General features: G+C 43.6%; 30 non-coding genes across 30 annotated transcripts; 6 read left to right on the plus strand and 24 right to left on the minus strand.

The window, feature by feature from the left end:
- Positions 1 to 569: 569 nt before the first annotated feature.
- On the minus strand, positions 570 to 641 carry TRNAT-CGU (transfer RNA threonine (anticodon CGU)). The gene has a single exon. It is a non-coding gene; the product is annotated as a tRNA-Thr (tRNA).
- Positions 642 to 1187: 546 nt separating this feature from the next.
- On the minus strand, positions 1188 to 1269 carry TRNAS-GCU (transfer RNA serine (anticodon GCU)). The gene has a single exon. It is a non-coding gene; the product is annotated as a tRNA-Ser (tRNA).
- Positions 1270 to 1956: 687 nt separating this feature from the next.
- On the minus strand, positions 1957 to 2028 carry TRNAT-UGU (transfer RNA threonine (anticodon UGU)). The gene has a single exon. It is a non-coding gene; the product is annotated as a tRNA-Thr (tRNA).
- A 465-nt stretch (positions 2029 to 2493) lies between these two features.
- Positions 2494 to 2570, minus strand: TRNAS-GCU (transfer RNA serine (anticodon GCU)). The gene has a single exon. It is a non-coding gene; the product is annotated as a tRNA-Ser (tRNA).
- A 480-nt stretch (positions 2571 to 3050) lies between these two features.
- TRNAI-UAU (transfer RNA isoleucine (anticodon UAU)) lies at positions 3051 to 3145 on the plus strand. The gene is made up of 2 exons: positions 3051 to 3088; positions 3110 to 3145. It is a non-coding gene; the product is annotated as a tRNA-Ile (tRNA).
- Positions 3146 to 4631: 1486 nt separating this feature from the next.
- Positions 4632 to 4703, minus strand: TRNAT-CGU (transfer RNA threonine (anticodon CGU)). Its single transcript has one exon. It is a non-coding gene; the product is annotated as a tRNA-Thr (tRNA).
- Positions 4704 to 5249: 546 nt separating this feature from the next.
- Positions 5250 to 5331, minus strand: TRNAS-GCU (transfer RNA serine (anticodon GCU)). The gene has a single exon. It is a non-coding gene; the product is annotated as a tRNA-Ser (tRNA).
- A 687-nt stretch (positions 5332 to 6018) lies between these two features.
- On the minus strand, positions 6019 to 6090 carry TRNAT-UGU (transfer RNA threonine (anticodon UGU)). Its single transcript has one exon. It is a non-coding gene; the product is annotated as a tRNA-Thr (tRNA).
- Positions 6091 to 6555: 465 nt separating this feature from the next.
- Positions 6556 to 6632, minus strand: TRNAS-GCU (transfer RNA serine (anticodon GCU)). Its single transcript has one exon. It is a non-coding gene; the product is annotated as a tRNA-Ser (tRNA).
- Positions 6633 to 7112: 480 nt separating this feature from the next.
- Positions 7113 to 7207, plus strand: TRNAI-UAU (transfer RNA isoleucine (anticodon UAU)). Its single transcript has 2 exons — positions 7113 to 7150; positions 7172 to 7207. It is a non-coding gene; the product is annotated as a tRNA-Ile (tRNA).
- Positions 7208 to 8693: 1486 nt separating this feature from the next.
- TRNAT-CGU (transfer RNA threonine (anticodon CGU)) lies at positions 8694 to 8765 on the minus strand. The gene has a single exon. It is a non-coding gene; the product is annotated as a tRNA-Thr (tRNA).
- Positions 8766 to 9311: 546 nt separating this feature from the next.
- On the minus strand, positions 9312 to 9393 carry TRNAS-GCU (transfer RNA serine (anticodon GCU)). The gene has a single exon. It is a non-coding gene; the product is annotated as a tRNA-Ser (tRNA).
- A 687-nt stretch (positions 9394 to 10080) lies between these two features.
- Positions 10081 to 10152, minus strand: TRNAT-UGU (transfer RNA threonine (anticodon UGU)). Its single transcript has one exon. It is a non-coding gene; the product is annotated as a tRNA-Thr (tRNA).
- Positions 10153 to 10617: 465 nt separating this feature from the next.
- On the minus strand, positions 10618 to 10694 carry TRNAS-GCU (transfer RNA serine (anticodon GCU)). Its single transcript has one exon. It is a non-coding gene; the product is annotated as a tRNA-Ser (tRNA).
- Positions 10695 to 11174: 480 nt separating this feature from the next.
- On the plus strand, positions 11175 to 11269 carry TRNAI-UAU (transfer RNA isoleucine (anticodon UAU)). The gene is made up of 2 exons: positions 11175 to 11212; positions 11234 to 11269. It is a non-coding gene; the product is annotated as a tRNA-Ile (tRNA).
- A 1488-nt stretch (positions 11270 to 12757) lies between these two features.
- Positions 12758 to 12829, minus strand: TRNAT-CGU (transfer RNA threonine (anticodon CGU)). Its single transcript has one exon. It is a non-coding gene; the product is annotated as a tRNA-Thr (tRNA).
- A 546-nt stretch (positions 12830 to 13375) lies between these two features.
- On the minus strand, positions 13376 to 13457 carry TRNAS-GCU (transfer RNA serine (anticodon GCU)). Its single transcript has one exon. It is a non-coding gene; the product is annotated as a tRNA-Ser (tRNA).
- A 687-nt stretch (positions 13458 to 14144) lies between these two features.
- TRNAT-UGU (transfer RNA threonine (anticodon UGU)) lies at positions 14145 to 14216 on the minus strand. Its single transcript has one exon. It is a non-coding gene; the product is annotated as a tRNA-Thr (tRNA).
- Positions 14217 to 14681: 465 nt separating this feature from the next.
- TRNAS-GCU (transfer RNA serine (anticodon GCU)) lies at positions 14682 to 14758 on the minus strand. The gene has a single exon. It is a non-coding gene; the product is annotated as a tRNA-Ser (tRNA).
- A 480-nt stretch (positions 14759 to 15238) lies between these two features.
- On the plus strand, positions 15239 to 15333 carry TRNAI-UAU (transfer RNA isoleucine (anticodon UAU)). Its single transcript has 2 exons — positions 15239 to 15276; positions 15298 to 15333. It is a non-coding gene; the product is annotated as a tRNA-Ile (tRNA).
- A 1486-nt stretch (positions 15334 to 16819) lies between these two features.
- TRNAT-CGU (transfer RNA threonine (anticodon CGU)) lies at positions 16820 to 16891 on the minus strand. The gene has a single exon. It is a non-coding gene; the product is annotated as a tRNA-Thr (tRNA).
- A 546-nt stretch (positions 16892 to 17437) lies between these two features.
- On the minus strand, positions 17438 to 17519 carry TRNAS-GCU (transfer RNA serine (anticodon GCU)). The gene has a single exon. It is a non-coding gene; the product is annotated as a tRNA-Ser (tRNA).
- Positions 17520 to 18206: 687 nt separating this feature from the next.
- Positions 18207 to 18278, minus strand: TRNAT-UGU (transfer RNA threonine (anticodon UGU)). The gene has a single exon. It is a non-coding gene; the product is annotated as a tRNA-Thr (tRNA).
- A 465-nt stretch (positions 18279 to 18743) lies between these two features.
- TRNAS-GCU (transfer RNA serine (anticodon GCU)) lies at positions 18744 to 18820 on the minus strand. The gene has a single exon. It is a non-coding gene; the product is annotated as a tRNA-Ser (tRNA).
- Positions 18821 to 19300: 480 nt separating this feature from the next.
- TRNAI-UAU (transfer RNA isoleucine (anticodon UAU)) lies at positions 19301 to 19395 on the plus strand. Its single transcript has 2 exons — positions 19301 to 19338; positions 19360 to 19395. It is a non-coding gene; the product is annotated as a tRNA-Ile (tRNA).
- A 1486-nt stretch (positions 19396 to 20881) lies between these two features.
- Positions 20882 to 20953, minus strand: TRNAT-CGU (transfer RNA threonine (anticodon CGU)). Its single transcript has one exon. It is a non-coding gene; the product is annotated as a tRNA-Thr (tRNA).
- A 546-nt stretch (positions 20954 to 21499) lies between these two features.
- TRNAS-GCU (transfer RNA serine (anticodon GCU)) lies at positions 21500 to 21581 on the minus strand. The gene has a single exon. It is a non-coding gene; the product is annotated as a tRNA-Ser (tRNA).
- A 687-nt stretch (positions 21582 to 22268) lies between these two features.
- Positions 22269 to 22340, minus strand: TRNAT-UGU (transfer RNA threonine (anticodon UGU)). Its single transcript has one exon. It is a non-coding gene; the product is annotated as a tRNA-Thr (tRNA).
- Positions 22341 to 22805: 465 nt separating this feature from the next.
- On the minus strand, positions 22806 to 22882 carry TRNAS-GCU (transfer RNA serine (anticodon GCU)). The gene has a single exon. It is a non-coding gene; the product is annotated as a tRNA-Ser (tRNA).
- A 480-nt stretch (positions 22883 to 23362) lies between these two features.
- Positions 23363 to 23457, plus strand: TRNAI-UAU (transfer RNA isoleucine (anticodon UAU)). The gene is made up of 2 exons: positions 23363 to 23400; positions 23422 to 23457. It is a non-coding gene; the product is annotated as a tRNA-Ile (tRNA).
- Positions 23458 to 24473: the final 1016 nt, after the last annotated feature.

Below are 24473 nucleotides of genomic sequence, written 5' to 3' on the forward strand. Positions count from 1 at the left end.
ACTTGCTCTGCGTGAACACATCTACCGACCCCTTCCCCTACACACACGGGCACATACACACACACACACACATAGCCATTGGAGCTATGCAGAGCTAATCAGAAAGATTGGTAATCATTAGAACATGAAAGATATGTGTTCATTTTTTATTAAACTTGTGGACTCCCGCAGAAACGGAGGGACTCACATCTCTAATTGAGGCTTGCTTACCTCTATACAAATGTGTTTGCTGGCTGTCTTTCTTCAACTGGTATGTGCGGTTGTGTCTGTCTTTGTCTTTCAACACGCCTGGCACGTTTACATTATCAAAGAGATGATTGTATGGAGATGGGGAACACCCCTCCGTTGCATTGTGAACTTGAACAGTCTTTTCACCAAAGCAGCTACATGCGACATTGCAAGGTTTTTGTCAGTCTTTGCCTGAAAACATTAGGCCTTCCTCTCGAACTCTATTTCACTCCTTCTGTGGAAGACTTCAATTATGAGGATTTATCCCGTCATAAAAGGTTCTCTGTAGATGGTGCAACTCTGGCTTCTCTTCCCCGTGCTTTTTGAAAATAATCCGCCCGAGGCCCTGATGAGGTTTGAACTCATGACCCCTGGTTTACGAGACCAGTGCTCTGCCTCTGAGCTACAAGGCCACCTGCTGCTTGCTCACAGCCAACAACAGAAAGTGCAAAGAAACCATGGGTTATACCTAGGTAGATCTCCAGGCATATGAATTTCTGGTTGTGTAAAAATGGCTGTATATCTCTGCATGTGTTCAGTACGTCATCATACATCTGATTTGCAAAAGCGTGTGTGCTTATGTTGGTGATACATTGTCGGTATGCGTTTGAGTATGTACTTTTACGGGTATGTATGTATTGAGTAGGATGCTGAACAGGTTCATGAGTTTAGATAGCAGGTCAGAATGATGGCAAAAGGAACATGTAAAAGGCAGACAACTAAAAGAAAAAAGAATTTGGGATGTAAGCTTGGGAATTTACTAACTGCGCTGATTTTGGCTCCTATAATAGTAAAGAATGGAAACCTACGAGGAAAGTCTTTGACTAATTTCATTCTCCGCCTGCACCAATGAACTTATTTTTACATCTCTATTTCCATATCTGTACTCATTCCTGTCTTTCACAGGGAGGTTGAAAGACTTTGGTCTATGTTTAAATGCAGACTATAAAGAAAAAATACGACGAAGGTGGGATTCGAACCCACGCGTGCAGAGCACAATGGATTAGCAGTCCATCGCCTTAACCACTCGGCCACCTCGTCTGTTTGGGAACGGTGCTCGAGTCCCATGCTTAAAGAAGAGATAAAACAATGGTGGTGCAAAGTCAGTGAAAAATAGATCATGTTTGTCATAGTAGAAACAAGATCGTTGACTCGTTCTTCCTTACCCGGCCATTGATAGATAAACACATCAAGTTGAAGTTCAGAAAAATATAACAAGAGCTCCTGGAGGGTTCACAACACTAATCCAGAGGAAGGTGCTTGAGCTTCCGTATGGCACACCATTAGTAGTAAAACCAGCATAACGCAAGCTCCAGTTTCCCAGTGTTTGGCATCATTCAACGTTTCCAGCCAAGATCAAAGTTCAGATGCTGCTGCTTCCTGTGATGTCATTGAATTTAAATAGTGAGTGATGGCAATAACCCTTTTCCAATTAAATTTTGCCACATCAACGTCCCTGAAAATAGAGAAAGGCGTGCAACCCAGAACCGCTGTACTGTTCAATAGAGTAAGGGCTTCACCGTGATCATCTGCATCTGTCATCACAAGATTATCAAGGTCTTTTTCTTGAAGAAATTAGGTCCAGAAAGCCGACCTTCCCCACAGACTATTCAGACACCTTGCGCTTGTGGCTTTGTTATAGGCCCGAATCCATTGGTAAAAGGTTGCACAGGTACAATGTGCAATATCAGTTCCTATTCAACAATGTTCAAGAAAATTACCATTTGGAGGCGCTGATGAGGATCGAACTCACGACCCCTGGTTTACAAGACCAGTGTTCTGCCACTGAGCTACAGAGCCCCTCAGGTTATGACGCATAACAGCAACACAACGAGCACACAACATGATGTTTACTGGGTAGACATATTTGAAGGGTGTGTGAGAATGTATGTATATGATTGTGATTTGACCTGTTTTTTTCTGGCCGATTTTTTGAGGAGCAGCTAATTTGTGCGTATTCCGCGCAATTTTAGGGTGACTAATGAGGAGATGTGATGCGTGAAAGTTGAAAAAAACATGTACATGGCAGCAGAGAGACAATATGGATATTACCTTTGCTTTTTTAAATTTCTATCCGGATTCTGGCTCAAAGGGTAGTCAAGCACAGCAGATTGCATTCCTGCCAGTAACACGACAACCTTGTTTGTGTCCTTCTTAATCAACTAACATGCATATTTTCACTTTTGTCTGTATGTTCTTTGAAAGCCAATAGCAATGGTGCTTAGAGCAATGCAGATGTTTAAAAAAGATTTCAAAAGTTAAAATCGACGAAGGTGGGATTCGAACCCACGCGTGTACAGCAGATTAGCAGTCCATCGCCTTAACCACTCGGCCACCTCGTCTACAGGGATTATGTTAGGCATTCAAGTCTTTACAGGTAATAACACAAACATCTTCAAAATAGAACCACAATGCGTTCCTTGTTGAGGTACATCCAGCCGTTTGCAGGAAAACTGCCTCACTTGCTGTTGAGAAAAATTCATCAAAGTCCTGGGGTGTTTATAGGCATCGCCAAGATGACATTGGGAGGTGTTTCAATTGACACGTGTTGAATATGAGGAAGAGCATCATGCTGGCTCCAGTGGCACTGCCTGCAGCATGACAAAAATGTAGAAGGGACATTTGACTGCACCATTGGCTGAACATCAGTGGCAAAGTGTATATCAGGCTAAAAGGTAAGCTCCAGTGGCACAATATGGGCACTACAAGGCACCCATAATTTGGTGTCAGCTAAAAAGACAATGCCAGAGCTTGTGGGTGCTTTTGTACACTTGTGTGTGTGTTTGTGGGTGTAGTTTCATGTCGAAAACCAAAACACAGCAGCTCCAGTGGCGCAATCGGTTAGCGCGCGGTACTTATACAGCAGTACATGCAGTGAGCAATGCCGAGGTTGTGAGTTCAAGCCTCACCTGGAGCAACTTTGGAACTTTTTACTAATTCACCTCAAAACTGAATTATTGAACCAATACATGTTCTGGACATTTTTTGGTTCACCTCAAGGTTTCCTTGATTGTCAGTTAATGTTGTATGACAGCTCCTCTGCCTTTTAGACATGGAATACTCATTGCAAGTTATTTATGGGGTGTTTGCGCTTTAAATACAGCTACGGAGGGTTTTTGAAAATAGAACAGAAAATAAAAAATGTCAACTGTTATTATACTCCATTTTCTGCTGAGCACCACTTACGGAAGACATTTGTAAAGGTAGAAAAAGGGTTACTGGAGTAGGATCCAGGAGACAATATCAACTTACAAAGATTAATGTTGTCTATTTACTGCATTATCGCCTTTGAAGCAAACCTCTGAGAATAAATACCCTTTCACTAATCAGGCAGTCACTTTGATAAAATCAAGCAGAACAAGGATGCTGATAGGAACTCGCCTCATTTGCATATGGGCTAGGGCTTCTGGGAGCCATGAGAATTAGGAGTTGAAGGTTTTGCAGATCGAGATTGCTAAAGGGCTGGGCATTTGCACAGACCTCTCCATGCCTGATTGGTGCCGAAGGTTAGTTGCAAGTGGTCCCCTGCTCACCCTACCTTACACAGGGCCATGCCCAGTTAGGCCCCTCAGGGCTAGGCCCGGCAGGGCTAAGCCCGGCGTTTGTCAGGCGAAGTGCCTGGACCCCTGCTCCTCATACCTCAGAATCTGGTCTAGCTATTGCAGACATGGGGAATGGTGCTTATATCCCATTGACAGCGCCCACAAGCTGCATACTAATAGCCAATGATGTGTGAATGCGGTCAGGGTAGCAGACATATAGAACAATTGGGTGGGTTCGCTTCCGAACTGGATGCACAGGAGCAGGAGAGAATGGCTGTTGGCGATGTATGCAACTTGCTCTGCGTGAACACATCTACCGACCCCTTCCCCTACACACACGGGCACATACACACACACACACACATAGCCATTGGAGCTATGCAGAGCTAATCAGAAAGATTGGTAATCATTAGAACATGAAAGATATGTGTTCATTTTTTATTAAACTTGTGGACTCCCGCAGAAACGGAGGGACTCACATCTCTAATTGAGGCTTGCTTACCTCTATACAAATGTGTTTGCTGGCTGTCTTTCTTCAACTGGTATGTGCGGTTGTGTCTGTCTTTGTCTTTCAACACGCCTGGCACGTTTACATTATCAAAGAGATGATTGTATGGAGATGGGGAACACCCCTCCGTTGCATTGTGAACTTGAACAGTCTTTTCACCAAAGCAGCTACATGCGACATTGCAAGGTTTTTGTCAGTCTTTGCCTGAAAACATTAGGCCTTCCTCTCGAACTCTATTTCACTCCTTCTGTGGAAGACTTCAATTATGAGGATTTATCCCGTCATAAAAGGTTCTCTGTAGATGGTGCAACTCTGGCTTCTCTTCCCCGTGCTTTTTGAAAATAATCCGCCCGAGGCCCTGATGAGGTTTGAACTCATGACCCCTGGTTTACGAGACCAGTGCTCTGCCTCTGAGCTACAAGGCCACCTGCTGCTTGCTCACAGCCAACAACAGAAAGTGCAAAGAAACCATGGGTTATACCTAGGTAGATCTCCAGGCATATGAATTTCTGGTTGTGTAAAAATGGCTGTATATCTCTGCATGTGTTCAGTACGTCATCATACATCTGATTTGCGAAAGCGTGTGTGCTTATGTTGGTGATACATTGTCGGTATGCGTTTGAGTATGTACTTTTACGGGTATGTATGTATTGAGTAGGATGCTGAACAGGTTCATGAGTTTAGATAGCAGGTCAGAATGATGGCAAAAGGAACATGTAAAAGGCAGACAACTAAAAGAAAAAAGAATTTGGGATGTAAGCTTGGGAATTTACTAACTGCGCTGATTTTGGCTCCTATAATAGTAAAGAATGGAAACCTACGAGGAAAGTCTTTGACTAATTTCATTCTCCGCCTGCACCAATGAACTTATTTTTACATCTCTATTTCCATATCTGTACTCATTCCTGTCTTTCACAGGGAGGTTGAAAGACTTTGGTCTATGTTTAAATGCAGACTATAAAGAAAAAATACGACGAAGGTGGGATTCGAACCCACGCGTGCAGAGCACAATGGATTAGCAGTCCATCGCCTTAACCACTCGGCCACCTCGTCTGTTTGGGAACGGTGCTCGAGTCCCATGCTTAAAGAAGAGATAAAACAATGGTGGTGCAAAGTCAGTGAAAAATAGATCATGTTTGTCATAGTAGAAACAAGATCGTTGACTCGTTCTTCCTTACCCGGCCATTGATAGATAAACACATCAAGTTGAAGTTCAGAAAAATATAACAAGAGCTCCTGGAGGGTTCACAACACTAATCCAGAGGAAGGTGCTTGAGCTTCCGTATGGCACACCATTAGTAGTAAAACCAGCATAACGCAAGCTCCAGTTTCCCAGTGTTTGGCATCATTCAACGTTTCCAGCCAAGATCAAAGTTCAGATGCTGCTGCTTCCTGTGATGTCATTGAATTTAAATAGTGAGTGATGGCAATAACCCTTTTCCAATTAAATTTTGCCACATCAACGTCCCTGAAAATAGAGAAAGGCGTGCAACCCAGAACCGCTGTACTGTTCAATAGAGTAAGGGCTTCACCGTGATCATCTGCATCTGTCATCACAAGATTATCAAGGTCTTTTTCTTGAAGAAATTAGGTCCAGAAAGCCGACCTTCCCCACAGACTATTCAGACACCTTGCGCTTGTGGCTTTGTTATAGGCCCGAATCCATTGGTAAAAGGTTGCACAGGTACAATGTGCAATATCAGTTCCTATTCAACAATGTTCAAGAAAATTACCATTTGGAGGCCCTGATGAGGATCGAACTCACGACCCCTGGTTTACAAGACCAGTGCTCTGCCACTGAGCTACAGAGCCCCTCAGGTTATGACGCATAACAGCAACACAACGAGCACACAACATGATGTTTACTGGGTAGACATATTTGAAGGGTGTGTGAGAATGTATGTATATGATTGTGATTTGACCTGTTTTTTTCTGGCCGATTTTTTGAGGAGCAGCTAATTTGTGCGTATTCCGCGCAATTTTAGGGTGACTAATGAGGAGATGTGATGCGTGAAAGTTGAAAAAAACATGTACATGGCAGCAGAGAGACAATATGGATATTACCTTTGCTTTTTTAAATTTCTATCCGGATTCTGGCTCAAAGGGTAGTCAAGCACAGCAGATTGCATTCCTGCCAGTAACACGACAACCTTGTTTGTGTCCTTCTTAATCAACTAACATGCATATTTTCACTTTTGTCTGTATGTTCTTTGAAAGCCAATAGCAATGGTGCTTAGAGCAATGCAGATGTTTAAAAAAGATTTCAAAAGTTAAAATCGACGAAGGTGGGATTCGAACCCACGCGTGTACAGCAGATTAGCAGTCCATCGCCTTAACCACTCGGCCACCTCGTCTACAGGGATTATGTTAGGCATTCAAGTCTTTACAGGTAATAACACAAACATCTTCAAAATAGAACCACAATGCGTTCCTTGTTGAGGTACATCCAGCCGTTTGCAGGAAAACTGCCTCACTTGCTGTTGAGAAAAATTCATCAAAGTCCTGGGGTGTTTATAGGCATCGCCAAGATGACATTGGGAGGTGTTTCAATTGACACGTGTTGAATATGAGGAAGAGCATCATGCTGGCTCCAGTGGCACTGCCTGCAGCATGACAAAAATGTAGAAGGGACATTTGACTGCACCATTGGCTGAACATCAGTGGCAAAGTGTATATCAGGCTAAAAGGTAAGCTCCAGTGGCACAATATGGGCACTACAAGGCACCCATAATTTGGTGTCAGCTAAAAAGACAATGCCAGAGCTTGTGGGTGCTTTTGTACACTTGTGTGTGTGTTTGTGGGTGTAGTTTCATGTCGAAAACCAAAACACAGCAGCTCCAGTGGCGCAATCGGTTAGCGCGCGGTACTTATACAGCAGTACATGCAGTGAGCAATGCCGAGGTTGTGAGTTCAAGCCTCACCTGGAGCAACTTTGGAACTTTTTACTAATTCACCTCAAAACTGAATTATTGAACCAATACATGTTCTGGACATTTTTTGGTTCACCTCAAGGTTTCCTTGATTGTCAGTTAATGTTGTATGACAGCTCCTCTGCCTTTTAGACATGGAATACTCATTGCAAGTTATTTATGGGGTGTTTGCGCTTTAAATACAGCTACGGAGGGTTTTTGAAAATAGAACAGAAAATAAAAAATGTCAACTGTTATTATACTCCATTTTCTGCTGAGCACCACTTACGGAAGACATTTGTAAAGGTAGAAAAAGGGTTACTGGAGTAGGATCCAGGAGACAATATCAACTTACAAAGATTAATGTTGTCTATTTACTGCATTATCGCCTTTGAAGCAAACCTCTGAGAATAAATACCCTTTCACTAATCAGGCAGTCACTTTGATAAAATCAAGCAGAACAAGGATGCTGATAGGAACTCGCCTCATTTGCATATGGGCTAGGGCTTCTGGGAGCCATGAGAATTAGGAGTTGAAGGTTTTGCAGATCGAGATTGCTAAAGGGCTGGGCATTTGCACAGACCTCTCCATGCCTGATTGGTGCCGAAGGTTAGTTGCAAGTGGTCCCCTGCTCACCCTACCTTACACAGGGCCATGCCCAGTTAGGCCCCTCAGGGCTAGGCCCGGCAGGGCTAAGCCCGGCGTTTGTCAGGCGAAGTGCCTGGACCCCTGCTCCTCATACCTCAGAATCTGGTCTAGCTATTGCAGACATGGGGAATGGTGCTTATATCCCATTGACAGCGCCCACAAGCTGCATACTAATAGCCAATGATGTGTGAATGCGGTCAGGGTAGCAGACATATAGAACAATTGGGTGGGTTCGCTTCCGAACTGGATGCACAGGAGCAGGAGAGAATGGCTGTTGGCGATGTATGCAACTTGCTCTGCGTGAACACATCTACCGACCCCTTCCCCTACACACACGGGCACATACACACACACACACACATAGCCATTGGAGCTATGCAGAGCTAATCAGAAAGATTGGTAATCATTAGAACATGAAAGATATGTGTTCATTTTTTATTAAACTTGTGGACTCCCGCAGAAACGGAGGGACTCACATCTCTAATTGAGGCTTGCTTACCTCTATACAAATGTGTTTGCTGGCTGTCTTTCTTCAACTGGTATGTGCGGTTGTGTCTGTCTTTGTCTTTCAACACGCCTGGCACGTTTACATTATCAAAGAGATGATTGTATGGAGATGGGGAACACCCCTCCGTTGCATTGTGAACTTGAACAGTCTTTTCACCAAAGCAGCTACATGCGACATTGCAAGGTTTTTGTCAGTCTTTGCCTGAAAACATTAGGCCTTCCTCTCGAACTCTATTTCACTCCTTCTGTGGAAGACTTCAATTATGAGGATTTATCCCGTCATAAAAGGTTCTCTGTAGATGGTGCAACTCTGGCTTCTCTTCCCCGTGCTTTTTGAAAATAATCCGCCCGAGGCCCTGATGAGGTTTGAACTCATGACCCCTGGTTTACGAGACCAGTGCTCTGCCTCTGAGCTACAAGGCCACCTGCTGCTTGCTCACAGCCAACAACAGAAAGTGCAAAGAAACCATGGGTTATACCTAGGTAGATCTCCAGGCATATGAATTTCTGGTTGTGTAAAAATGGCTGTATATCTCTGCATGTGTTCAGTACGTCATCATACATCTGATTTGCGAAAGCGTGTGTGCTTATGTTGGTGATACATTGTCGGTATGCGTTTGAGTATGTACTTTTACGGGTATGTATGTATTGAGTAGGATGCTGAACAGGTTCATGAGTTTAGATAGCAGGTCAGAATGATGGCAAAAGGAACATGTAAAAGGCAGACAACTAAAAGAAAAAAGAATTTGGGATGTAAGCTTGGGAATTTACTAACTGCGCTGATTTTGGCTCCTATAATAGTAAAGAATGGAAACCTACGAGGAAAGTCTTTGACTAATTTCATTCTCCGCCTGCACCAATGAACTTATTTTTACATCTCTATTTCCATATCTGTACTCATTCCTGTCTTTCACAGGGAGGTTGAAAGACTTTGGTCTATGTTTAAATGCAGACTATAAAGAAAAAATACGACGAAGGTGGGATTCGAACCCACGCGTGCAGAGCACAATGGATTAGCAGTCCATCGCCTTAACCACTCGGCCACCTCGTCTGTTTGGGAACGGTGCTCGAGTCCCATGCTTAAAGAAGAGATAAAACAATGGTGGTGCAAAGTCAGTGAAAAATAGATCATGTTTGTCATAGTAGAAACAAGATCGTTGACTCGTTCTTCCTTACCCGGCCATTGATAGATAAACACATCAAGTTGAAGTTCAGAAAAATATAACAAGAGCTCCTGGAGGGTTCACAACACTAATCCAGAGGAAGGTGCTTGAGCTTCCGTATGGCACACCATTAGTAGTAAAACCAGCATAACGCAAGCTCCAGTTTCCCAGTGTTTGGCATCATTCAACGTTTCCAGCCAAGATCAAAGTTCAGATGCTGCTGCTTCCTGTGATGTCATTGAATTTAAATAGTGAGTGATGGCAATAACCCTTTTCCAATTAAATTTTGCCACATCAACGTCCCTGAAAATAGAGAAAGGCGTGCAACCCAGAACCGCTGTACTGTTCAATAGAGTAAGGGCTTCACCGTGATCATCTGCATCTGTCATCACAAGATTATCAAGGTCTTTTTCTTGAAGAAATTAGGTCCAGAAAGCCGACCTTCCCCACAGACTATTCAGACACCTTGCGCTTGTGGCTTTGTTATAGGCCCGAATCCATTGGTAAAAGGTTGCACAGGTACAATGTGCAATATCAGTTCCTATTCAACAATGTTCAAGAAAATTACCATTTGGAGGCCCTGATGAGGATCGAACTCACGACCCCTGGTTTACAAGACCAGTGCTCTGCCACTGAGCTACAGAGCCCCTCAGGTTATGACGCATAACAGCAACACAACGAGCACACAACATGATGTTTACTGGGTAGACATATTTGAAGGGTGTGTGAGAATGTATGTATATGATTGTGATTTGACCTGTTTTTTTCTGGCCGATTTTTTGAGGAGCAGCTAATTTGTGCGTATTCCGCGCAATTTTAGGGTGACTAATGAGGAGATGTGATGCGTGAAAGTTGAAAAAAACATGTACATGGCAGCAGAGAGACAATATGGATATTACCTTTGCTTTTTTAAATTTCTATCCGGATTCTGGCTCAAAGGGTAGTCAAGCACAGCAGATTGCATTCCTGCCAGTAACACGACAACCTTGTTTGTGTCCTTCTTAATCAACTAACATGCATATTTTCACTTTTGTCTGTATGTTCTTTGAAAGCCAATGGCAATGGTGCTTAGAGCAATGCAGATGTTTAAAAAAGATTTCAAAAGTTAAAATCGACGAAGGTGGGATTCGAACCCACGCGTGTACAGCAGATTAGCAGTCCATCGCCTTAACCACTCGGCCACCTCGTCTACAGGGATTATGTTAGGCATTCAAGTCTTTACAGGTAATAACACAAACATCTTCAAAATAGAACCACAATGCGTTCCTTGTTGAGGTACATCCAGCCGTTTGCAGGAAAACTGCCTCACTTGCTGTTGAGAAAAATTCATCAAAGTCCTGGGGTGTTTATAGGCATCGCCAAGATGACATTGGGAGGTGTTTCAATTGACACGTGTTGAATATGAGGAAGAGCATCATGCTGGCTCCAGTGGCACTGCCTGCAGCATGACAAAAATGTAGAAGGGACATTTGACTGCACCATTGGCTGAACATCAGTGGCAAAGTGTATATCAGGCTAAAAGGTAAGCTCCAGTGGCACAATATGGGCACTACAAGGCACCCATAATTTGGTGTCAGCTAAAAAGACAATGCCAGAGCTTGTGGGTGCTTTTGTACACTTGTGTGTGTGTTTGTGGGTGTAGTTTCATGTCGAAAACCAAAACACAGCAGCTCCAGTGGCGCAATCGGTTAGCGCGCGGTACTTATACAGCAGTACATGCAGTGAGCAATGCCGAGGTTGTGAGTTCAAGCCTCACCTGGAGCAACTTTGGAACTTTTTACTAATTCACCTCAAAACTGAATTATTGAACCAATACATGTTCTGGACATTTTTTGGTTCACCTCAAGGTTTCCTTGATTGTCAGTTAATGTTGTATGACAGCTCCTCTGCCTTTTAGACATGGAATACTCATTGCAAGTTATTTATGGGGTGTTTGCGCTTTAAATACAGCTACGGAGGGTTTTTGAAAATAGAACAGAAAATAAAAAATGTCAACTGTTATTATACTCCATTTTCTGCTGAGCACCACTTACGGAAGACATTTGTAAAGGTAGAAAAAGGGTTACTGGAGTAGGATCCAGGAGACAATATCAACTTACAAAGATTAATGTTGTCTATTTACTGCATTATCGCCTTTGAAGCAAACCTCTGAGAATAAATACCCTTTCACTAATCAGGCAGTCACTTTGATAAAATCAAGCAGAACAAGGATGCTGATAGGAACTCGCCTCATTTGCATATGGGCTAGGGCTTCTGGGAGCCATGAGAATTAGGAGTTGAAGGTTTTGCAGATCGAGATTGCTAAAGGGCTGGGCATTTGCACAGACCTCTCCATGCCTGATTGGTGCCGAAGGTTAGTTGCAAGTGGTCCCCTGCTCACCCTACCTTACACAGGGCCATGCCCAGTTAGGCCCCTCAGGGCTAGGCCCGGCAGGGCTAAGCCCGGCGTTTGTCAGGCGAAGTGCCTGGACCCCTGCTCCTCATACCTCAGAATCTGGTCTAGCTATTGCAGACATGGGGAATGGTGCTTATATCCCATTGACAGCGCCCACAAGCTGCATACTAATAGCCAATGATGTGTGAATGCGGTCAGGGTAGCAGACATATAGAACAATTGGGTGGGTTCGCTTCCGAACTGGATGCACAGGAGCAGGAGAGAATGGCTGTTGGCGATGTATGCAACTTGCTCTGCGTGAACACATCTACCGACCCCTTCCCCTACACACACGGGCACATACACACACACACACACACATAGCCATTGGAGCTATGCAGAGCTAATCAGAAAGATTGGTAATCATTAGAACATGAAAGATATGTGTTCATTTTTTATTAAACTTGTGGACTCCCGCAGAAACGGAGGGACTCACATCTCTAATTGAGGCTTGCTTACCTCTATACAAGTGTGTTTGCTGGCTGTCTTTCTTCAACTGGTATGTGCGGTTGTGTCTGTCTTTGTCTTTCAACACGCCTGGCACGTTTACATTATCAAAGAGATGATTGTATGGAGATGGGGAACACCCCTCCGTTGCATTGTGAACTTGAACAGTCTTTTCACCAAAGCAGCTACATGCGACATTGCAAGGTTTTTGTCAGTCTTTGCCTGAAAACATTAGGCCTTCCTCTCGAACTCTATTTCACTCCTTCTGTGGAAGACTTCAATTATGTGGATTTATCCCGTCATAAAAGGTTCTCTGTAGATGGTGCAACTCTGGCTTCTCTTCCCCGTGCTTTTTGAAAATAATCCGCCCGAGGCCCTGATGAGGTTTGAACTCATGACCCCTGGTTTACGAGACCAGTGCTCTGCCTCTGAGCTACAAGGCCACCTGCTGCTTACTCACAGCCAACAACAGAAAGTGCAAAGAAACCATGGGTTATACCTAGGTAGATCTCCAGGCATATGAATTTCTGGTTGTGTAAAAATGGCTGTATATCTCTGCATGTGTTCAGTACGTCATCATACATCTGATTTGCGAAAGCGTGTGTGCTTATGTTGGTGATACATTGTCGGTATGCGTTTGAGTATGTACTTTTACGGGTATGTATGTATTGAGTAGGATGCTGAACAGGTTCATGAGTTTAGATAGCAGGTCAGAATGATGGCAAAAGGAACATGTAAAAGGCAGACAACTAAAAGAAAAAAGAATTTGGGATGTAAGCTTGGGAATTTACTAACTGCGCTGATTTTGGCTCCTATAATAGTAAAGAATGGAAACCTACGAGGAAAGTCTTTGACTAATTTCATTCTCCGCCTGCACCAATGAACTTATTTTTACATCTCTATTTCCATATCTGTACTCATTCCTGTCTTTCACAGGGAGGTTGAAAGACTTTGGTCTATGTTTAAATGCAGACTATAAAGAAAGAATACGACGAAGGTGGGATTCGAACCCACGCGTGCAGAGCACAATGGATTAGCAGTCCATCGCCTTAACCACTCGGCCACCTCGTCTGTTTGGGAACGGTGCTCGAGTCCCATGCTTAAAGAAGAGATAAAACAATGGTGGTGCAAAGTCAGTGAAAAATAGATCATGTTTGTCATAGTAGAAACAAGATCGTTGACTCGTTCTTCCTTACCCGGCCATTGATAGATAAACACATCAAGTTGAAGTTCAGAAAAATATAACAAGAGCTCCTGGAGGGTTCACAACACTAATCCAGAGGAAGGTGCTTGAGCTTCCGTATGGCACACCATTAGTAGTAAAACCAGCATAACGCAAGCTCCAGTTTCCCAGTGTTTGGCATCATTCAACGTTTCCAGCCAAGATCAAAGTTCAGATGCTGCTGCTTCCTGTGATGTCATTGAATTTAAATGGTGAGTGATGGCAATAACCCTTTTCCAATTAAATTTTGCCACATCAACGTCCCTGAAAATAGAGAAAGGCGTGCAACCCAGAACCGCTGTACTGTTCAATAGAGTAAGGGCTTCACCGTGATCATCTGCATCTGTCATCACAAGATTATCAAGGTCTTTTTCTTGAAGAAATTAGGTCCAGAAAGCCGACCTTCCCCACAGACTATTCAGACACCTTGCGCTTGTGGCTTTGTTATAGGCCCGAATCCATTGGTAAAAGGTTGCACAGGTACAATGTGCAATATCAGTTCCTATTCAACAATGTTCAAGAAAATTACCATTTGGAGGCCCTGATGAGGATCGAACTCACGACCCCTGGTTTACAAGACCAGTGCTCTGCCACTGAGCTACAGAGCCCCTCAGGTTATGACGCATAACAGCAACACAACGAGCACACAACATGATGTTTACTGGGTAGACATATTTGAAGGGTGTGTGAGAATGTATGTATATGATTGTGATTTGACCTGTTTTTTTCTGGCCGATTTTTTGAGGAGCAGCTAATTTGTGCGTATTCCGCACAATTTTAGGGTGACTAATGAGGAGATGTGATGCGTGAAAGTTGAAAAAAACATGTACATGGCAGCAGAGAGACAATATGGATATTACCTTTGCTTTTTTAAATTTCTATCCGGATTCTGGCTCAAAGGGTAGTCAAGCACAGCAGATTGCATTCCTGCCAGTAACACGACAACCTTGTTTGTGTCCTTCTTAATCAACTAACATGCATATTTTCACTTTTGTCTGTATGTTCTTTGAAAGCCAATGGCAATGGTGCTTAGAGCAATGCAGATGTTTAAAAAAGATTTCAAAAGTTAAAATCGACGAAGGTGGGATTCGAACCCACGCGTGTACAGCAGATTAGCAGTCCATCGCCTTAACCACTCGGCCACCTCGTCTACAGGGATTATGTTAGGCATTCAAGTCTTTACAGGTAATAACACAAACATCTTCAAAATAGAACCACAATGCGTTCCTTGTTGAGGTACATCCAGCCGTTTGCAGGAAAACTGCCTCACTTGCTGTTGAGAAAAATTCATCAAAGTCCTGGGGTGTTTATAGGCATCGCCAAGATGACATTGGGAGGTGTTTCAATTGACACGTGTTGAATATGAGGAAGAGCATCATGCTGGCTCGAGTGGCACTGCCTGCAGCATGACAAAAATGTAGAAGGGACATTTGACTGCACCATTGGCTGAACATCAGTGGCAAAGTGTATATCAGGCTAAAAGGTAAGCTCCAGTGGCACAATATGGGCACTACAAGGCACCCATAATTTGGTGTCAGCTAAAAAGACAATGCCAGAGCTTGTGGGTGCTTTTGTACACTTGTGTGTGTGTTTGTGGGTGTAGTTTCATGTCGAAAACTAAAACACAGCAGCTCCAGTGGCGCAATCGGTTAGCGCGCGGTACTTATACAGCAGTACATGCAGTGAGCAATGCCGAGGTTGTGAGTTCAAGCCTCACCTGGAGCAACTTTGGAACTTTTTACTAATTCACCTCAAAACTGAATTATTGAACCAATAAATGTTCTGGACATTTTTTGGTTCACCTCAAGGTTTCCTTGATTGTCAGTTAATGTTGTATGACAGCTCCTCTGCCTTTTAGACATGGAATACTCATTGCAAGTTATTTATGGGGTGTTTGCGCTTTAAATACAGCTACGGAGGGTTTTTGAAAATAGAACAGAAAATAAAAAATGTCAACTGTTATTATACTCCATTTTCTGCTGAGCACCACTTACGGAAGACATTTGTAAAGGTAGAAAAAGGGTTACTGGAGTAGGATCCAGGAGACAATATCAACTTACAAAGATTAATGTTGTCTATTTACTGCATTATCGCCTTTGAAGCAAACCTCTGAGAATAAATACCCTTTCACTAATCAGGCAGTCACTTTGATAAAATCAAGCAGAACAAGGATGCTGATAGGAACTCGCCTCATTTGCATATGGGCTAGGGCTTCTGGGAGCCATGAGAATTAGGAGTTGAAGGTTTTGCAGATCGAGATTGCTAAAGGGCTGGGCATTTGCACAGACCTCTCCATGCCTGATTGGTGCCGAAGGTTAGTTGCAAGTGGTCCCCTGCTCACCCTACCTTACACAGGGCCATGCCCAGTTAGGCCCCTCAGGGCTAGGCCCGGCAGGGCTAAGCCCGGCGTTTGTCAGGCGAAGTGCCTGGACCCCTGCTCCTCATACCTCAGAATCTGGTCTAGCTATTGCAGACATAGGGAATGGTGCTTATATCCCATTGACAGCGCCCACAAGCTGCATACTAATAGCCAATGATGTGTGAATGCGGTCAGGGTAGCAGACATATAGAACAATTGGGTGGGTTCGCTTCCGAACTGGATGCACAGGAGCAGGAGAGAATGGCTGTTGGCGATGTATGCAACTTGCTCTGCGTGAACACATCTACCGACCCCTTCCCCTACACACACGGGCACATACACACACACACACACATAGCCATTGGAGCTATGCAGAGCTAATCAGAAAGATTGGTAATCATTAGAACATGAAAGATATGTGTTAATTTTTTATTAAACTTGTGGACTCCCGCAGAAACGGAGGGACTCACATCTCTAATTGAGGCTTGCTTACCTCTATACAAATGTGTTTGCTGGCTGTCTTTCTTCAACTGGTATGTGCGGTTGTGTCTGTCTTTGTCTTTCAACACGCCTGGCACGTTTACATTATCAAAGAGATGATTGTATGGAGATGGGGAACACCCCTCCGTTGCATTGTGAACTTGAACAGTCTTTTCACCAAAGCAGCTACATGCGACATTGCAAGGTTTTTGTCAGTCTTTGCCTGAAAACATTAGGCCTTCCTCTCGAACTCTATTTCACTCCTTCTGTGGAAGACTTCAATTATGAGGATTTATCCCGTCATAAAAGGTTCTCTGTAGATGGTGCAACTCTGGCTTCTCTTCCCCGTGCTTTTTGAAAATAATCCGCCCGAGGCCCTGATGAGGTTTGAACTCATGACCCCTGGTTTACGAGACCAGTGCTCTGCCTCTGAGCTACAAGGCCACCTGCTGCTTGCTCACAGCCAACAACAGAAAGTGCAAAGAAACCATGGGTTATACCTAGGTAGATCTCCAGGCATATGAATTTCTGGTTGTGTAAAAATGGCTGTATATCTCTGCATGTGTTCAGTACGTCATCATACATCTGATTTGCGAAAGCGTGTGTGCTTATGTTGGTGATACATTGTCGGTATGCGTTTGAGTATGTACTTTTATGGGTATGTATGTATTGAGTAGGATGCTGAACAGGTTCATGAGTTTAGATAGCAGGTCAGAATGATGGCAAAAGGAACATGTAAAAGGCAGACAACTAAAAGAAAAAAGAATTTGGGATGTAAGCTTGGGAATTTACTAACTGCGCTGATTTTGGCTCCTATAATAGTAAAGAATGGAAACCTACGAGGAAAGTCTTTGACTAATTTCATTCTCCGCCTGCACCAATGAACTTATTTTTACATCTCTATTTCCATATCTGTACTCATTCCTGTCTTTCACAGGGAGGTTGAAAGACTTTGGTCTATGTTTAAATGCAGACTATAAAGAAAGAATACGACGAAGGTGGGATTCGAACCCACGCGTGCAGAGCACAATGGATTAGCAGTCCATCGCCTTAACCACTCGGCCACCTCGTCTGTTTGGGAACGGTGCTCGAGTCCCATGCTTAAAGAAGAGATAAAACAATGGTGGTGCAAAGTCAGTGAAAAATAGATCATGTTTGTCATAGTAGAAACAAGATCGTTGACTCGTTCTTCCTTACCCGGCCATTGATAGATAAACACATCAAGTTGAAGTTCAGAAAAATATAACAAGAGCTCCTGGAGGGTTCACAACACTAATCCAGAGGAAGGTGCTTGAGCTTCCGTATGGCACACCATTAGTAGTAAAACCAGCATAACGCAAGCTCCAGTTTCCCAGTGTTTGGCATCATTCAACGTTTCCAGCCAAGATCAAAGTTCAGATGCTGCTGCTTCCTGTGATGTCATTGAATTTAAATGGTGAGTGATGGCAATAACCCTTTTCCAATTAAATTTTGCCACATCAACGTCCCTGAAAATAGAGAAAGGCGTGCAACCCAGAACCGCTGTACTGTTCAATAGAGTAAGGGCTTCACCGTGATCATCTGCATCTGTCATCACAAGATTATCAAGGTCTTTTTCTTGAAGAAATTAGGTCCAGAAAGCCGACCTTCCCCACAGACTATTCAGACACCTTGCGCTTGTGGCTTTGTTATAGGCCCGAATCCATTGGTAAAAGGTTGCACAGGTACAATGTGCAATATCAGTTCCTATTCAACAATGTTCAAGAAAATTACCATTTGGAGGCCCTGATGAGGATCGAACTCACGACCCCTGGTTTACAAGACCAGTGCTCTGCCACTGAGCTACAGAGCCCCTCAGGTTATGACGCATAACAGCAACACAACGAGCACACAACATGATGTTTACTGGGTAGACATATTTGAAGGGTGTGTGAGAATGTATGTATATGATTGTGATTTGACCTTTTTTTTTCTGGCCGATTTTTTGAGGAGCAGCTAATTTGTGCGTATTCCGCACAATTTTAGGGTGACTAATGAGGAGATGTGATGCGTGAAAGTTGAAAAAAACATGTACATGGCAGCAGAGAGACAATATGGATATTACCTTTGCTTTTTTAAATTTCTATCCGGATTCTGGCTCAAAGGGTAGTCAAGCACAGCAGATTGCATTCCTGCCAGTAACACGACAACCTTGTTTGTGTCCTTCTTAATCAACTAACATGCATATTTTCACTTTTGTCTGTATGTTCTTTGAAAGCCAATGGCAATGGTGCTTAGAGCAATGCAGATGTTTAAAAAAGATTTCAAAAGTTAAAATCGACGAAGGTGGGATTCGAACCCACGCGTGTACAGCAGATTAGCAGTCCATCGCCTTAACCACTCGGCCACCTCGTCTACAGGGATTATGTTAGGCATTCAAGTCTTTACAGGTAATAACACAAACATCTTCAAAATAGAACCACAATGCGTTCCTTGTTGAGGTACATCCAGCCGTTTGCAGGAAAACTGCCTCACTTGCTGTTGAGAAAAATTCATCAAAGTCCTGGGGTGTTTATAGGCATCGCCAAGATGACATTGGGAGGTGTTTCAATTGACACGTGTTGAATATGAGGAAGAGCATCATGCTGGCTCCAGTGGCACTGCCTGCAGCATGACAAAAATGTAGAAGGGACATTTGACTGCACCATTGGCTGAACATCAGTGGCAAAGTGTATATCAGGCTAAAAGGTAAGCTCCAGTGGCACAATATGGGCACTACAAGGCACCCATAATTTGGTGTCAGCTAAAAAGACAATGCCAGAGCTTGTGGGTGCTTTTGTACACTTGTGTGTGTGTTTGTGGGTGTAGTTTCATGTCGAAAACCAAAACACAGCAGCTCCAGTGGCGCAATCGGTTAGCGCGCGGTACTTATACAGCAGTACATGCAGTGAGCAATGCCGAGGTTGTGAGTTCAAGCCTCACCTGGAGCAACTTTGGAACTTTTTACTAATTCACCTCAAAACTGAATTATTGAACCAATAAATGTTCTGGACATTTTTTGGTTCACCTCAAGGTTTCCTTGATTGTCAGTTAATGTTGTATGACAGCTCCTCTGCCTTTTAGACATGGAATACTCATTGCAAGTTATTTATGGGGTGTTTGCGCTTTAAATACAGCTACGGAGGGTTTTTGAAAATAGAACAGAAAATAAAAAATGTCAACTGTTATTATACTCCATTTTCTGCTGAGCACCACTTACGGAAGACATTTGTAAAGGTAGAAAAAGGGTTACTGGAGTAGGATCCAGGAGACAATATCAACTTACAAAGATTAATGTTGTCTATTTACTGCATTATCGCCTTTGAAGCAAACCTCTGAGAATAAATACCCTTTCACTAATCAGGCAGTCACTTTGATAAAATCAAGCAGAACAAGGATGCTGATAGGAACTCGCCTCATTTGCATATGGGCTAGGGCTTCTGGGAGCCATGAGAATTAGGAGTTGAAGGTTTTGCAGATCGAGATTGCTAAAGGGCTGGGCATTTGCACAGACCTCTCCATGCCTGATTGGTGCCGAAGGTTAGTTGCAAGTGGTCCCCTGCTCACCCTACCTTACACAGGGCCATGCCCAGTTAGGCCCCTCAGGGCTAGGCCCGGCAGGGCTAAGCCCGGCGTTTGTCAGGCGAAGTACCTGGACCCCTGCTCCTCATACCTCAGAATCTGGTCTAGCTATTGCAGACATGGGAAATGGTGCTTATATCCCATTGACAGCGCCCACAAGCTGCATACTAATAGCCAATGATGTGTGAATGCGGTCAGGGTAGCAGACATATAGAACAATTGGGTGGGTTCGCTTCCGAACTGGATGCACAGGAGCAGGAGAGAATGGCTGTTGGCGATGTATGCAACTTGCTCTGCGTGAACACATCTACCGACCCCTTCCCCTACACACACGGGCACATACACACACACACACACATAGCCATTGGAGCTATGCAGAGCTAATCAGAAAGATTGGTAATCATTAGAACATGAAAGATATGTGTTCATTTTTTATTAAACTTGTGGACTCCCGCAGAAACGGAGGGACTCACATCTCTAATTGAGGCTTGCTTACCTCTATACAAATGTGTTTGCTGGCTGTCTTTCTTCAACTGGTATGTGCGGTTGTGTCTGTCTTTGTCTTTCAACACGCCTGGCACGTTTACATTATCAAAGAGATGATTGTATGGAGATGGGGAACACCCCTCCGTTGCATTGTGAACTTGAACAGTCTTTTCACCAAAGCAGCTACATGCGACATTGCAAGGTTTTTGTCAGTCTTTGCCTGAAAACATTAGGCCTTCCTCTCGAACTCTATTTCACTCCTTCTGTGGAAGACTTCAATTATGTGGATTTATCCCGTCATAAAAGGTTCTCTGTAGATGGTGCAACTCTGGCTTCTCTTCCCCGTGCTTTTTGAAAATAATCCGCCCGAGGCCCTGATGAGGTTTGAACTCATGACCCCTGGTTTACGAGACCAGTGCTCTGCCTCTGAGCTACAAGGCCACCTGCTGCTTGCTCACAGCCAACAACAGAAAGTGCAAAGAAACCATGGGTTATACCTAGGTAGATCTCCAGGCATATGAATTTCTGGTTGTGTAAAAATGGCTGTATATCTCTGCATGTGTTCAGTACGTCATCATACATCTGATTTGCGAAAGCGTGTGTGCTTATGTTGGTGATACATTGTCGGTATGCGTTTGAGTATGTACTTTTACGGGTATGTATGTATTGAGTAGGATGCTGAACAGGTTCATGAGTTTAGATAGCAGGTCAGAATGATGGCAAAAGGAACATGTAAAAGGCAGACAACTAAAAGAAAAAAGAATTTGGGATGTAAGCTTGGGAATTTACTAACTGCGCTGATTTTGGCTCCTATAATAGTAAAGAATGGAAACCTACGAGGAAAGTCTTTGACTAATTTCATTCTCCGCCTGCACCAATGAACTTATTTTTACATCTCTATTTCCATATCTGTACTCATTCCTGTCTTTCACAGGGAGGTTGAAAGACTTTGGTCTATGTTTAAATGCAGACTATAAAGAAAGAATACGACGAAGGTGGGATTCGAACCCACGCGTGCAGAGCACAATGGATTAGCAGTCCATCGCCTTAACCACTCGGCCACCTCGTCTGTTTGGGAACGGTGCTCGAGTCCCATGCTTAAAGAAGAGATAAAACAATGGTGGTGCAAAGTCAGTGAAAAATAGATCATGTTTGTCATAGTAGAAACAAGATCGTTGACTCGTTCTTCCTTACCCGGCCATTGATAGATAAACACATCAAGTTGAAGTTCAGAAAAATATAACAAGAGCTCCTGGAGGGTTCACAACACTAATCCAGAGGAAGGTGCTTGAGCTTCCGTATGGCACACCATTAGTAGTAAAACCAGCATAACGCAAGCTCCAGTTTCCCAGTGTTTGGCATCATTCAACGTTTCCAGCCAAGATCAAAGTTCAGATGCTGCTGCTTCCTGTGATGTCATTGAATTTAAATGGTGAGTGATGGCAATAACCCTTTTCCAATTAAATTTTGCCACATCAACGTCCCTGAAAATAGAGAAAGGCGTGCAACCCAGAACCGCTGTACTGTTCAATAGAGTAAGGGCTTCACCGTGATCATCTGCATCTGTCATCACAAGATTATCAAGGTCTTTTTCTTGAAGAAATTAGGTCCAGAAAGCCGACCTTCCCCACAGACTATTCAGACACCTTGCGCTTGTGGCTTTGTTATAGGCCCGAATCCATTGGTAAAAGGTTGCACAGGTACAATGTGCAATATCAGTTCCTATTCAACAATGTTCAAGAAAATTACCATTTGGAGGCCCTGATGAGGATCGAACTCACGACCCCTGGTTTACAAGACCAGTGCTCTGCCACTGAGCTACAGAGCCCCTCAGGTTATGACGCATAACAGCAACACAACGAGCACACAACATGATGTTTACTGGGTAGACATATTTGAAGGGTGTGTGAGAATGTATGTATATGATTGTGATTTGACCTGTTTTTTTCTGGCCGATTTTTTGAGGAGCAGCTAATTTGTGCGTATTCCGCACAATTTTAGGGTGACTAATGAGGAGATGTGATGCGTGAAAGTTGAAAAAAACATGTACATGGCAGCAGAGAGACAATATGGATATTACCTTTGCTTTTTTAAATTTCTATCCGGATTCTGGCTCAAAGGGTAGTCAAGCACAGCAGATTGCATTCCTGCCAGTAACACGACAACCTTGTTTGTGTCCTTCTTAATCAACTAACATGCATATTTTCACTTTTGTCTGTATGTTCTTTGAAAGCCAATGGCAATGGTGCTTAGAGCAATGCAGATGTTTAAAAAAGATTTCAAAAGTTAAAATCGACGAAGGTGGGATTCGAACCCACGCGTGTACAGCAGATTAGCAGTCCATCGCCTTAACCACTCGACCACCTCGTCTACAGGGATTATGTTAGGCATTCAAGTCTTTACAGGTAATAACACAAACATCTTCAAAATAGAACCACAATGCGTTCCTTGTTGAGGTACATCCAGCCGTTTGCAGGAAAACTGCCTCACTTGCTGTTGAGAAAAATTCATCAAAGTCCTGGGGTGTTTATAGGCATCGCCAAGATGACATTGGGAGGTGTTTCAATTGACACGTGTTGAATATGAGGAAGAGCATCATGCTGGCTCCAGTGGCACTGCCTGCAGCATGACAAAAATGTAGAAGGGACATTTGACTGCACCATTGGCTGAACATCAGTGGCAAAGTGTATATCAGGCTAAAAGGTAAGCTCCAGTGGCACAATATGGGCACTACAAGGCACCCATAATTTGGTGTCAGCTAAAAAGACAATGCCAGAGCTTGTGGGTGCTTTTGTACACTTGTGTGTGTGTTTGTGGGTGTAGTTTCATGTCGAAAACCAAAACACAGCAGCTCCAGTGGCGCAATCGGTTAGCGCGCGGTACTTATACAGCAGTACATGCAGTGAGCAATGCCGAGGTTGTGAGTTCAAGCCTCACCTGGAGCAACTTTGGAACTTTTTACTAATTCACCTCAAAACTGAATTATTGAACCAATAAATGTTCTGGACATTTTTTGGTTCACCTCAAGGTTTCCTTGATTGTCAGTTAATGTTGTATGACAGCTCCTCTGCCTTTTAGACATGGAATACTCATTGCAAGTTATTTATGGGGTGTTTGCGCTTTAAATACAGCTACGGAGGGTTTTTGAAAATAGAACAGAAAATAAAAAATGTCAACTGTTATTATACTCCATTTTCTGCTGAGCACCACTTACGGAAGACATTTGTAAAGGTAGAAAAAGGGTTACTGGAGTAGGATCCAGGAGACAATATCAACTTACAAAGAATTATGTTGTCTATTTACTGCATTATCGCCTTTGAAGCAAACCTCTGAGAATAAATACCCTTTCACTAATCAGGCAGTCACTTTGATAAAATCAAGCAGAACAAGGATGCTGATAGGAACTCGCCTCATTTGCATATGGGCTAGGGCTTCTGGGAGCCATGAGAATTAGGAGTTGAAGGTTTTGCAGATCGAGATTGCTAAAGGGCTGGGCATTTGCACAGACCTCTCCATGCCTGATTGGTGCCGAAGGTTAGTTGCAAGTGGTCCCCTGCTCACCCTACCTTACACAGGGCCATGCCCAGTTAGGCCCCTCAGGGCTAGGCCCGGCAGGGCTAAGCCCGGCGTTTGTCAGGCGAAGTGCCTGGACCCCTGCTCCTCATACCTCAGAATCTGGTCTAGCTATTGCAGACATAGGGAATGGTGCTTATATCCCATTGACAGCGCCCACAAGCTGCATACTAATAGCCAATGATGTGTGAATGCGGTCAGGGTAGCAGACATATAGAACAATTGGGTGGGTTCGCTTCCGAACTGGATGCACAGGAGCAGGAGAGAATGGCTGTTGGCGATGTATGCAACTTGCTCTGCGTGAACACATCTACCGACCCCTTCCCCTACACACACGGGCACATACACACACACACACACATAGCCATTGGAGCTATGCAGAGCTAAT

Source organism: Ambystoma mexicanum, chromosome 13, assembly GCF_040938575.1.
Source record: "Ambystoma mexicanum isolate Mex_15411 chromosome 13, UKY_AmexF1_1, whole genome shotgun sequence".
NCBI lineage: Eukaryota > Metazoa > Chordata > Amphibia > Caudata > Ambystomatidae > Ambystoma > Ambystoma mexicanum.